The sequence below is a fragment of the Eubalaena glacialis genome, chromosome 2, assembly GCF_028564815.1.
Source record: "Eubalaena glacialis isolate mEubGla1 chromosome 2, mEubGla1.1.hap2.+ XY, whole genome shotgun sequence".
NCBI classification, from domain to species: Eukaryota; Metazoa; Chordata; class Mammalia; order Artiodactyla; family Balaenidae; genus Eubalaena; species Eubalaena glacialis.
Window position 1 is genome coordinate 58,661,528 of NC_083717.1, and position 13,409 is coordinate 58,674,936.

At 43.6% G+C, this 13,409-nt stretch overlaps 1 protein-coding gene across 1 annotated transcript in view; it reads left to right on the forward strand.

Moving 5' to 3' along the window:
- Positions 1-13,409, forward strand: part of LOC133085010 (OTU domain-containing protein 7A-like) — a 188,303-nt gene that overhangs the window by 142,718 nt on the left and 32,176 nt on the right. The gene's annotated exons all lie outside the window — the stretch shown is intronic.

Genomic DNA, 13,409 nt, shown 5'->3' on the forward strand with positions numbered 1-13,409 from the left:
TTTTTTGGCCTGGAAGCATGTGGGATCTTAATTTCCTGACCAGGAACTGAACCTGCACCCCCTGCATTGGAAGGCAAAGTCTCAATCACTGGACAGCCAGGGAAGTCCCTGTCACTTTGTTTTAATCGGGAGACTTGTCAACACCAAAAGTCTGTCTTTTTTAGGACATTTTGGGACAAATATCCTAAAGACTTGATCCATTCCTGAAAATCCTGCTCTCTACTTTTCCACACTGCTGAGTCTTGCCTGGGATGCGTCTAAAGGGTTCCTCGCCATCCTTTTCCCCATTGTCCCTCCAGCCCCTGCTGCTCTGTGGATGCTGGTACATTGGACCCTGCCTGGTGACTCTTCCAGGGTGGGGAAGATGTGGGGAATGACAGCAGTAATGATAAGAATAACAGGTCACAGTCGCCACATACTGTGTCCCCCCCGAGTCCTCCCATCCAGGAGGCACTTGACTGACAGTCACATGGCTGGTTCGGGCCATCTGACTCCTAAGGCCATGGCCTGGGCGCTGCTGCTCCTCCCTGGGACCCCAGAGGACTCAGAGCAGGAGAGTGGGGGCAGGCAGCATCCGACATCTGTTTGTCCCTGTCGCCCCTCACAGGGACTCGGGTTTGCCAAGGTCGAGGCAGGACCACCACATAGAGGCCCCTAGGTGATGGGCAGCGGCTGTGTTCCCTACTGTCCCCTCCTCTTTCTCCCACTCCTTAAGCCCTGAGGATATGGGGTCGGGGGAGAAGATGCTGGACCAGCTGACCACTTGCCCGGCGCTCGGGCATTGCTGAGACCCGCCAACCCGATGGTAGCTGCCCTGTGCCTCCAAATGTCCCCCTCCTCGCAGGACCCCTTCACCATTAGTTTGGTTTCAGTTGTAAAGATGGAAGTGTTTTTGGCCACACCACGCAACTCTGACCAGGGATTGAACCCGGGTCACGGCAATGAAAGCCTGGAATCCTAACCACTAGGCCACCAGGGAACTCCCGCCCTGGTTTTTTTAAAGTTCCCTCCATGCAACTTGGACCAGCAGGTTTGGGGAGCAGGTAAGCATCATGCTGGCCACTAGTGTCCTCTTCCGTGAGAGGTGCTGGGTGGGCAACCCCGGGTGCAGACAGGATTCTGACACCTGCCAGGGCCTCGGGAGCATCCCCTTGCCTGTTGCTCTGCACAGATCATGGCACAGAAATGCTCTGCAGGTGGTGTCCCAGCCCCATGTCTGGTTTCTCCTGGATTTTAAATGGTCCCAGGGGGTACAATCCTCCCCCACCCCATGCTTCCCAAGCCAGGGCGCAGGGTTTTTTTGTTTTGTTTGTTTGTTTGTTTGTTTTTTAACATCTTTATTGGAGTATAATTGCTTTACAATGGTGTGTTAGTTTCTGCTTTATAACAAAGTGAATCAGTTATACATATACATATATCCCCATATCTCTTCCCTCTTGCATCTCCCTCCCACCCTCCCTATCCCATCCCTCTAGGTGGTCACAAAGCACTGAGCTGATCTCCCTGTGCTATGCGGCTGCTTCCCACTAGCTATCTATTTTACATTTGGTAGTGTATATATGTCCATGCCACTCTCTCACTTTGTCCCAGCTTACCCTTCCCCCTTCCAGATCCTCAAGTCCATTCTCTAGTAGGTCTGCGTCTTTATTCTCTTCTTGCCCCTAGGTTCTTCATGACCATTTTCTTTTTTTTTTAGATTCCATATATATGTGCTAGCATACGGTATTTGTTTTTCTCTTTCTGACTTACTTCACTCTGTATGACAGACTCTAGGTCCATCCACCTCACTACAAATAACTCAATTTTGTTTCTTTTTATGGCTGAGTAATATTCCATTACAAATATTCCAAACCATTGGGCGCAGGGTTTTCTGGCCCAATAACTGCGGCCTGCAGGGCTGTGTGTGGGCTCTGGATGGTCACCTGGACCCACAGCAGCAGGTTGATCCCAGACGCAGGTGGGGAGCTTCTAGAACCAAGGCTGTTTTGGTTCCGACACGTTACTATGGTAACATTTGAGCTCTGTGAGAGAGACCTCACAGAGGCTTTTAGTCACTCTCAAGGGACCTTCCCACATCTTCCTCCTCCCTGGAGAGCTCTTATGCAGTCACACCACAGAGAACAGAACTGTTTCCTCCTTCCAGGAGGTGTACCCCTGCTGGGGGGTCCACCTTCTCTTGGGGTGCAAAAGTCCAAAAGAGAGACTTTTCTTGAGCAAGTTGTCAGCATCTCTGCATTTTGCCTCTGTCTTCTCTTGGGGAGGGGAAGAGGGTCCCCTCCTCATGTTGAGCTGAGGGATGGGGAGCATCCCTGGGGCTCCAGGGTTGTGGAGACTGAGCGTGAATCCTGGGAGGAGGCCTTGGCCACGCTGTCTTCAGGACTCTGCCTATGAGGAAGAAGCCCAGAGGTCAGGTCTGAAGGGCGGGTGCAGCCATTGGCTTGGGGCACCACCGCCTCTGTCCAGGGAATGGAGGGCAGAGACCCTCAGCTGGGGGGAGGTCTGAAGACCTGAAAAAGCACATCCTTGGAAATGGAGTCAGCATTAGGACCTCCCCCAAGCCCAGCGGGCACCCAAAGGAGGAGAGCCAAGATGGCCTTGGCTGCCCTCTGGCCTCTCCTGTCTGGCCTGCACTGGCCCCTCAGGGGTCACAGGTGCTGCCAGAGAACGGGGAAGAGGTGAAGTGAGAAACAGAGAAGAACCGGCTAGGCCTGCAGTGGGCTCGGCTTAGGGCTGATGTGATAGCCCCCTGAACAGAACTAGGAAAAGTGACCAGAAAGGCCACACAGACTTCCCAGAGTTTATCCTGAGGAAAGGAGAGAGCTGGGCAAATGAGTGCATTTGCAGGTACAATGGCGAGAAAAACTACAGTGGCTTTCCTCGTGTTCCCCCCACGCCCTGGGAACCTGGCCCCCGTGGTGAATGACAAGTACAAGCACTGCTCCTGCCAAGCCAGCCCCTGGCCGCCTGGCCCTGGGACAGATGGAGACAGACGCCACACTGCGGCTCCCAGCATGGACACTGGCCCAGTATCATTTTTTTTCCAGTAAGCAACCAGGTTAAGTATCTGAGGAGGCCGGAAGGGACCAAGGGCCAGACGCAGGGATGCGCTTGGCCTGCTTCCTGCCTTCCTCCTGCACGACTCGCAGTGGCCGGTCCCCAGGCTCACTGGCCAAGCCCCAGCAGGAGACCCTGGAGGCAGGGATGCCTGTCCACGACTTGCCCACGGAGAAGGGTGGAGACCAGGCTGGGGTCTGGGCAGGGCGGGCCGCCAGCCAGAGAGCCACCGTGAACAGGCTGCTTAGGACTGATGACCACAGAGCAGGACGCCCTCCAAGACCTCAGGAAGGCAAGGCCAGTGTGAGCTCCCTGCTGAGTTCAGATGCGTGAGAAAGATGGGATGACACGTGCACCCGCAGACGCGGCCAACATGGTGAGAGCCGAGGCAAGCCGAGGCGGGGGCTTCCACGCAGGCGCACTCAGAACTACAGGACCCGTTCTCTCTGATGCTCCTACTTGCAAATCAAAACGTCTCCGTTTCTCTGTGGCTAAAACGAGAAATCAGACGTTCTGTGCTGCCGCTCCTCCAGAGACCCTCTGAGGCACGACGTGAAGTGTGACCTCCTCCACACTGCTGCTGGGGTTTACAGCCCCTCCACCAAAGGTGAACTAGGCTCGCCCGTCACCAGGGCTGCTAGTGGGGCCATAGGGAAGAGGGCTGCTCCCCAGAAGGAAAAGGAAGACACGGAGGAGAGAAGAAAATAAGTCCACCTAAGTCATGCAGGTCTGCAGGGAAAGCAGTGCTGAGGTGAAGTTGCCTGTCCCCGGCTGGCACGTGCAGCACTGCCCCCCACGCCGGACACTGGGGGGAGAGGGTGAGTGTGCAACGGGAGGAATCCATTACTTGTTCCAAAACTGGTAAAATCTCTGAAAGCTGTTAGTTAGTGGTGGCCTCTGGGTGCTTCATCTGGTTTCAAGGCAACTGAGAACTAGGAAGGGGGGATGCCTGGTGGACCCCGACCAGAGGCCCAGACTCAGATGACCTGGGTTAGAGTCCCAGGCTGGGCATGTGATCTCAGCCCCGTCTCCCAAGCTCTCTGAGCGTCCGTGTTGTTCAGATGTAAAATGCACTTGGTAATAACGTCCCTGCCAGGCTGTATCGGTTTTTGACGGTTGTGGAGTAAACCACACCAAAACTGGGTGGCTTAAAGCAGACCCACTGGATTTGCTCGTATTCTGGGGGTCAGCAGTCTGGTCTGAAATTGCCTGGAGCTGCTCTTGGGGCTGCAGCCTCTGGCAGTTGGTGTGGGTGGGGCTGGATAGTCCAGAATGGCCTGGTTCACAGCTCTGGCTCTCGCTGGGCCTCTGTCCAGATGGGTTTTCATCCTTGAGAAGACTCAGGCTCCTTACAATATGGATCAGAGCAGGAGGAGGAGGCAGCCCCCACTGTGGAGGTGCGGCTCAACTCTCCGCTTGCATCGTGTTTACTAATGTCCCACTTGCCAAAGCAAGTCCCATGGCTGAGCCAGCCTCTGGGCAGAGAAAGAGACTCCATCCTTAATAAGAGGAGGGGCAAAGTCACATTGCAAATAGACAAGTACACAGCAGTAAGAAGGCTTTGTGGCCATGAAAGCAATCAGCCACATTCTCTGATGCTGTTGGGATGGGGCGGTGAAATCATGGGTTTGAAAGTGTTTGGAAAGAAGTTTTTACAACTGTAAAAATAATGTTTATTAAGACATTGTCACACTCAGCCTGTGAGTTGGCCTGCCTGCTGCCTATATGGTATGTTGTAAAGGCCCATCCCAAATACTTGAAACGTGTTCCTCCTTCCTGACTTTCCACTGGTTCATCTCACTGTCCGTAGTGTAGTGGTTATCACATTCGCCTCACACTCGCTCATCTGTGTCTGATATTCCACCATTAGAAATTCATTCCTTTGAGTCTTGAAAACGTTGGAGCTTTTAGGGGCTTTCAGAAGTCTCTGACTGTAGAGCAGATCCTTCCCGTGAGCTTATATGTCAGGGTTACTGCACTGTATACTCTGCAGCCTGACCTCCAGAGCCTGGACCTCTGGGAATGGAACACAAAAACAACTTATAGGATTGCACTGGACACAGTGAGGATTGGAGAGAGGAAGGCATGAACCTCTGCTGGGCACCTACCTGCCTTACATACTACCTAAGTGTCACCACCTTACACCCTTTATCCCCACTTTAAAAATTAGGCATCATCCTCCTTTGTACGTTGGAAAACTAATGCTCAGAGAGATTAATTGACTTACCTCCAGTTTGTAACTGGTGGGGCTAGAATGCAGACCCAGACCTTAGTCCAGAACCCTGCAGTTTCCCAGAGCATACACTGTGACAAGCTTTATAGCTTCTCAAGAAAGAGTGCACTGCAGATAGACTTTTTTGAATACTTGCATATCTGAATCTGTCTTTATTCTGTCTCACCCTTGGTGGATAGTTTGTCTGGGTATAAAATTCTAACTTTAAATTCATGGAATGAATGATGTCATCAAAGGAAATAAATCAGACAGAAAGCTATCAGCTTCCTGGCACTCAGTCCAGGTTGGCTAATTTGAAATAAAACAATTACATGAAATCCACAGACTAAATATATTCAACTTCTTACTTTGTCTTTATAGGCTCTGAAAAAGATTTATTCATTAACTCAACATGTATTAATTGTCTGCTATGTGCTGTGCATTTGCACACACACTATCTCATTCTGCCATCACAGTAACCCTGTGAGATAAGGATTGTAACTCTCATTTAAAGTATGAGGAAACGGATTCAGGATAAAAATGATTTGTCCAGGGTAATCTACTGAGTGGAAAAGCCATAGTTCAAATTCAGGTATTCTGCCTCCCAGGTTCCCTGGTCCCTGCTTTTCCTCCTACCCCTTGGCTCAGAAGCCTCTGTCTCTGTTTATAGAGAATTGGGTTCTTGCTCTTTTCTGTGAGTGATAGAATAAGGCCTCTTTGTTTTCTAGTCCAATTCCAGGATGTGTTTCAAGGGAGTATCATTTCAGATCCCAGCCTTCATTAACAACAGACTAAACCTTTACCATCAGTTGTCTTTCTCTGTGAATGTACAGAAAGGCATTTTCCAACTCAGCCTCCCTGAGTCTCCCTTTCCTCCTTGCCAAATATTGAAAACCTTTGTAAGCATTAGTTCCATGATGAATTAATGAGAGGAAATATTTTAAATTACCAAGCAATATCCAACAACCACTATACTCCTGGGAGGCAGGGAGTAAACCAGGACCCTCTCAGTTTGAAGAATACAATGTAAACCCCATTAGAGAAATGAAAATTAAAACCTCTACATACCTGTAAGAAGGTCGAAAAGAAAATATACTGGCAATACCAGGTGGTGGTGAGAATGCAAAGCTAATTTTACATCACATTGTTGGTGATGTAAAAATGACACGGCCACTCTGGAATACAGTTTGACAGATTCTTGTAAATTTAAAAATACGTTTGCCATATGACCCAGCAGTCCTACTCCTAAGTATTTACCCTAGAGCTGTGGTTCTCAACCAGGGATGATTTTGCCTCCATGGGACATTTGTCAAGGTCTAGAGATATTTTGGTTGTCACAACTGGAGGGTGGGCTGGATACTGCTAGAATCTAATGAGCAGAAGCCGGGGATGCTGCTAAACCTTCTAAAATGCACAGAACAGCCCCCCAAAACAAAGAATTGTCTGGTCCAAAATTTCAGTAGTGCCAAGATTGAGAAAATATGCCCCAAAGAAATGAAAATGTATATTCACACAAAGTTCTATGTAAAATGTTTATAGCAGTTCTACTCATAATTGCCAAAAACTGGAAATAACTCAAATGTCCATTGATAAACAAATTGGAGTACATCAATATTATGGAATACTATTCATGAATTAAAAACAAACTATTGATTCATGCAACAACTTGCATGAAAGGATCAAGTCTCAAAAAGTTGTATATTGTATGTATGATGTCATTTTTATGACATTATCCAAAAGGCAAAACTATGGTGATGGAGAATAGATCAGGGTTTCATTTACTTACACATGAATGTCTGACTTTCCAATATCATTTCTTGAAAAGACTATTCTTTCATCACTGAATTGCTTTTACCTTTTTCAAAAACCAATAGGCAATATTTATATGGGTTTTGAGGGGAGTTTCTTTATTATGTTCCATTGAAATATGTGTCAAAGCTTTTGACACTATCACCCTCTTGAATACTGTCACTTTATAATAAGTCTTAAAATTGGGTAGCATCATTCCTCCAACTTTATTCTCTTTTTTCAATATTTCTGGTCTTTTTTTTTCTTGCTTTCCCATACGAATTTATAGAATCACCTTATCTATATCTGAAAACTATCCTGCTAGGATTTTTATTGGTATTGCATTAAATATATACATGAATTTGGGGAGGATTGAAATCTTTAAAATGTTGAATCTACTTACACATCTTTTTCCATGCATTAGGGAGACACTATATGTCTCTTCATTTATTTAAATCTTCTTTGATTTGTTTCATTAGCATTTTATAATTTTCAGCACACAAGTTCCATACATGTTTTATTAGATTTATACCTGAATATTTCATTTGGAGCTATTGTAAATGGGTGTGTGTGTGTGCGTGTGTGTGTACATGCACATGTGTATGTGTTTTCATTTGGGTCTGCAATTATTCATTGCTAGTTATAGAAATGTGATTTGATGTTTGTTTTGACTTTGTATTCTGTGATGTTACAAAACTCATTTATCAGCTCTAAGAGGTTTTTTGTAGATTCCTTGGGATTTTTCCACATAGACATTCATATCATCTATGAGTAGGGATAGTTTTATTTCTTCCTTTCCAATCTCTATGCCTTTTATTTCTTTTTCTTGACTTATTGCACTAACTAGGATTTCTAGTATGATGTTGAGTGGACATGGTGAGAGAGGACACCATTCCCTGGTTACCAGTCTTAGTCAGAAATCTTTCATCAATATGATGTTTGTTATAGGTTTTTAGTAGGTATCTTTTATCAGGTTGAGGAAGTTTCTTTCTATTCCTTTTGTCAAAAGTTTCTGTCATTAATGAAAGTTGAATTTTATCAAATACATTTCTACATCAATTAATATGATCATGTGGATTTTTTTTGTCTTTAGACAATTAATGTGGTGGGTTACATTGAATGATATTTGAATATTGAACCAGGGATTCCATTGCAGGGAATCCTTGCATTCCAGGGATTAATTCCACTTTCTCTTGGTGTACTGAACTTTTTTATTTTGTTCATTCAATTTGGCAATATTATGTTGAGGATTTTTGCATCTGTGGCCATGGAGGTTATTGGAATGTAGTTTTCTTTTTATATACTACTGTCTTTGTCTAGTTTTGGTATCAGAGTAATGCTAGTCTCATAAAACAAGTTGGGAACTATTACCTCCTCTTCTATTTTCTAGAAGAGATTGTATAGAACTGGTAATATTTATTCTTTAAATGTTTGCTAGACTTCACTGAACCTATGAAATCATCTGCAACCAAACATTTCCTTTTCAGAAGTTTATTAACTCTAAATTCAATTTCTTTAATAGTTACAGAAAACGGAAATAAGTAGGTTTGGGTAGCTTGTTGTTTTTGAGAAATTGTTCCATTTCATCTAAGCTGTTGAATTTATGTGCATAATATTGTTTGTAATTTTCCCTTTTTTAACTTATAAATATCTTGGGGGGACTTTAGTGATATTCCCTTTCTTTTCAGACTCAGCAATTAGTGTCTTTCTCTCTTTTTTTGGTCAGCCTTGCTAAAGTTCTATCAATTTTATTAAAGTTCTTTTAAAAGAACCAGTTTTGGCTCAATTGATTATCCCTATTGATTTTTAGATTTTAATTTCATTGGTTTCTGCTCTTACCTTTAGAGTTTCCCTCCTTCTGCTTGCTTTGGGTTTATTTTGCACTGATTTTTCTACTTTGTTCAGGTGAAAGCTTAGATTATTGATTTGAGATCTTTCTTTTTTGTAATATATGCATTTTGGGGCTATAAATTTCCCTCTAAGAACTGCTTAGCTGCATACAACAAATTTTGATGCGTTGCATTTTTATTTTCATTCTGTTTAAAATATTTTCTAATTTCCCTTGAGACTTTCTCTTTTACCACTGAATTATTTAAAAGTGTATTGTGTAATATGTTTTTGTTGTCTTTCTTTACTAATTCTAGTTTAATTGCATTATGGTCTGAGAACGTAATTGGTATGATTTAAATTATTTAAAATGTGTTCAGTTTTGTTAAGGAGTAAGCATATTGTCTATCTTTGTGAATATTCCATGTGCATTTTAAAAAGATGTGTATTCTGTACTTGTTAGATGGAGTATTCTGTTGATGTCAGTTAGATCCAATCGACTGATGGTTTTGTTCAAATTTTCTATACCCTTGCTGATTTTCTGTCTACTTGTTCTTTCAGTTACCAAGAGAGAAGTTTGGAGCCCTACAATTATACTTGTGGCTGTTTCTTTTTCTCCTTTCAGTTTTGTCAGTTTTTTCTTCTAAGTATTTTGAAGTCTTATTGTTAAATCCACATTCATTTAGGACTATTCTATCTTCTTACTGAATTTTATCCTTTTATCGTTATGTAGTATTTCTCTTTATCTGGGGAAATTTTCTTTGCTCTGAAGTCTACTTTGCCTGATATTGATAAAGTTTCTCTAGTTTTCTCTTGATTAAAATTTTCATGATCTGTAATTTTCCATCCTTTTACCTTTAACCTACCTATATCATTATATTTGAAGTGAGTTTCTTCAACACAGCAAATAGTTTTTATTGATTCTAACAATTTCTGTCTTTTAACTGCTGCATTTAAACCATCTGTATTTAATGTAATGATTGACATGCTTGAATTTAGGTTTTTCATTTTATTATTTGTTCTCTTTTTCCCTTTGTGTTTTTTTTTTGTTCCTATGTTTCCCTTTCCTTGTTTCAGTTATTTGAATTTTTTAAGATTCTATTTTAATTTAACTTTTGTGATTTGAACATCTCGTCATATAATTTTTAAGTGGTGGCTCTAGTAATTACAATATACATACTTTAAGCGATCCCTTTTGGAATTCAAGTGAAATTCAAAATCCTTGCCACAATATGGGTCCCTTATCTTCTCCTTTATGTTATAATTTTCTTATGTATTGCATCTACATACTTTAAATACCCCACCAGCCAATATAATAATTTTAATGTGAGTCTTCAAATATATATTAAAGAACTCAAGAGGAAAAGGATAGTCTGTTAATATGTATGCAGATCATGACTGTTTCTGTTGTGCTTCCTTCATTTCTGATATTCCAACATTTCTTCTGGTATCATTTTCTTTCAATCTGAACATTTTCCTTCAATTTTTTTAGGGAGATTTGGTGGTTATGAATCCCCTTTTCTTCTTCTGAGAATATGTTTATTTCACCTTTATACCTGAAGGATATTTTTACTGGATATAGAATTCTAGTTTAACATCCTTTAAAAATCTTGTTTCCCCTTCTTCTGGCTTCCAGTGGTTCCTGATGAGAAATCTACAGTCATTCAAATTATTGTTCCCCTGTTGAGAGTGTCACTTTTATCTGGCTGCTTTCAACATTTTTTCTCTGTCCTTAGGTTTCAGCAATTTGATTTTGTTGTGTCTGGCCATGGGTTTCTTTAGGTTTATCCTCTTTAGTTCTCTGAGCTTCTTAAATCTATAGGTTTGTATCTTTGCACAGCTTAGGAAGCTTTCAGTCATTATTTATTTAAATTTTTTTTTCTTTTTAAGGGCACTGTACTCTTTCTCCTTCTGGGACCCTGATGACATGAGTATTACACCTTTGGCATTGTCTGACAAGTCACTGAAATCCTCATTTTGTCAATCTTTTCTTCTCCCTCTTCTTCAGATTGGGTCATCTGTTGATCCATCTCCAGATTTACTGACCCTTTTTCTTTCTCATCTCCAATCTGCTATTGAGTCCATTCAGTGAATTTTTTCTTCCAATTGTCGTATATTTAGGTTCTAAAATTTCCGTCACTCATTGGAGCATTTTCATAATGACTTCTTTAAAATCTTTGTCTGATAATTCCGATATCTACAAACTCAGAGTTGGTGTCTTTTGATTGTTCTCTTCCTTGGGCATTGAGATTTTTGTGGTTCTTCATATGTAGAGTACATTTGGATTGCATCCTGGACATTTTGGATCTTATGAGACTCTGAGTCTTGTTTATAATCTATGAAAAATGTTGACTTTTTAATTTTATCAGGTAGGTTCATACTGTAAATTTCAACCTGCCTTCTCTGGGCTGTGGTTTTCAAAGCCTTTGCTGTCCTATTTGGCTAAGCTTCACATTATGCAGTCTGTGACCTGGGCGGGGGTCTCTTCAGTAAGTCGTCAGAGCCTTTGGTGTACTGATTAGGACAGATCCACGCATGCACAGCTCAGAGTTGGGGAGAGGGGAGTCCAGGAGTTCATAAACAACCTCATGGGATTGTTTTCTGAAGCCCTCTTTTTATAATCTTCCAGGTACTTTTTGGTTCCCTGGGACTCCCTTTTCTGTCCTCCAGCCAGAATGCACCACTGTGCACATAGCCCTGTCCTGCACCCTGCTCATGCAGGACTTGTGTATGTTTTATATTGTCTCCCCTTCAGACTGCAGTATCCTGTTGGTGCAGCCAACCTAATGCTTCTTTTTTATTCTTTTCCAAACCCTAGCTCAGTGCTGGCCACTTGGGGCTGTGTGTAGCTACAGAGCCAGATCCAGGAGCAGCAGGCACGGAGCTAAGCACTTGTGCCTCCACACACCCCCAGGGGAGGCATTCCTGCCTGGAGCCCATGACGCCAGTGCCCAGACCTGAGCCATTAGCAGGCGGGGAGCAAAGGCCAGCCCTCGTGGGAAGAGTGCTCATGCCATTTTCCCACACAGCCTTTGACTGGAAGCTGGTGCAGGGAGGGCTGGCCTTCTTAGAGGATAAGGATTCTCTAGAGATGGGGAAGAATAGCATCACCAGGCAGGAATTAGAGCCGTGTCGTCTACTGAGCACATGTGTTATGTTATGTTCTGCATCAAGCAGGACTGCAAAGCTGTCCTTATCATCGCCAATGACAGAAACCTGAGTTTCAGAAAATTAAGTCAGTTCCCAGCATCCCACAGCCCAGAAGAGACAGAGCCAGGATCTGAACTTGGAACTGACCATAAACATAAACCCATGCTCTTATCAAATGCAAAACAGGCATGAAAAGCAAGAATCAAGAACTTATCCTGAGATTTGTGATGAAAATAATCTATTTTGTTCTTTAACCTTTTATAAAAGAAAAGCTTACTTGCTCACCATTGGATGAGACAGGTTATGGAGGCTGAGAGGCTGTATGAACAAAGAGAAAAAGAGGCTGAGAGAGGAGGGCCATTTCAAGGACTCTTGGGCAGCCCCCACAGAGTGACTGACACCCCAGGCCCCTATTTCTCTTGTGTGCTGCTCATGTTGTAACTGACTTTCCATAATTTCATTGCTGTGTCTACATAGTTTCATAATATGTTTGCTGCCTTTCTTTTTTATTGGACTTTTTCAGAAATAACTAGAATCCTAAATGGTTACCTGATGTACAGTCTCAGAGATATGAACTTAAGTCAGTCTTTTAAGGAAAGATGAGTGGCATGCCACTGCTGGGGGATGCCCACCCCGCAGGGTCAGGGCTTGTCCCCTTGTGGAAAAGGAGGCTTTCTTACAAATATTCCTCAAGGTGCTGTGACTTTTACCAGTGAACCAAGCAGGAAGAATGTTTGTTCACCTAACGAGTTCTCACATTTGCAAATGTGGAATCCAGGTCAAATTTTTAAAGACATTGCTAATTGAAAATATGATTGAAGCCAGCTCTTCATCTGTTGGGAGCCTTCCCTGACCTTCCTGTTTAAAGCAGCCCCTTTTTACCACTGTGCTTATTAACACCTGATAGTTATTTGTTTGATCATATGTTAATTGTCTCTACCGCTTAGACCTGCATACGTGTGCACACATGAACATACACACACAGACACACACACACACACACACACACACACACACCCCTAGCAACAGTGCTATACCCAGAGCAGATACTCAATAAACATTTGTCACACAAATGACCCCAGCTTATTCATTTTAGGCAGTGAAATGAGTCCTCACCCCCAGGCTACCCTGGCCACTGTTGAGAAGCTCCTGTCAGAGCCCAAGACCCTCTTGGTCCCCTCAAAGTGCCAGGGGTGCCACCATCCTTCCATCATGGATCCCCAGGCCATAGCGTTTAGCAAGGCCCCGGCAGCCTACACTGTGCCTTAGGAAATCTTTTTGCAAAGCTGCCCATCTGGGCAGACACAGTTCCTGACTGGATACAAAGGCCCACAGCAGGGCACCGGCTGCTCTCAGCCCCTGTGAGCCCCTCAGGCTG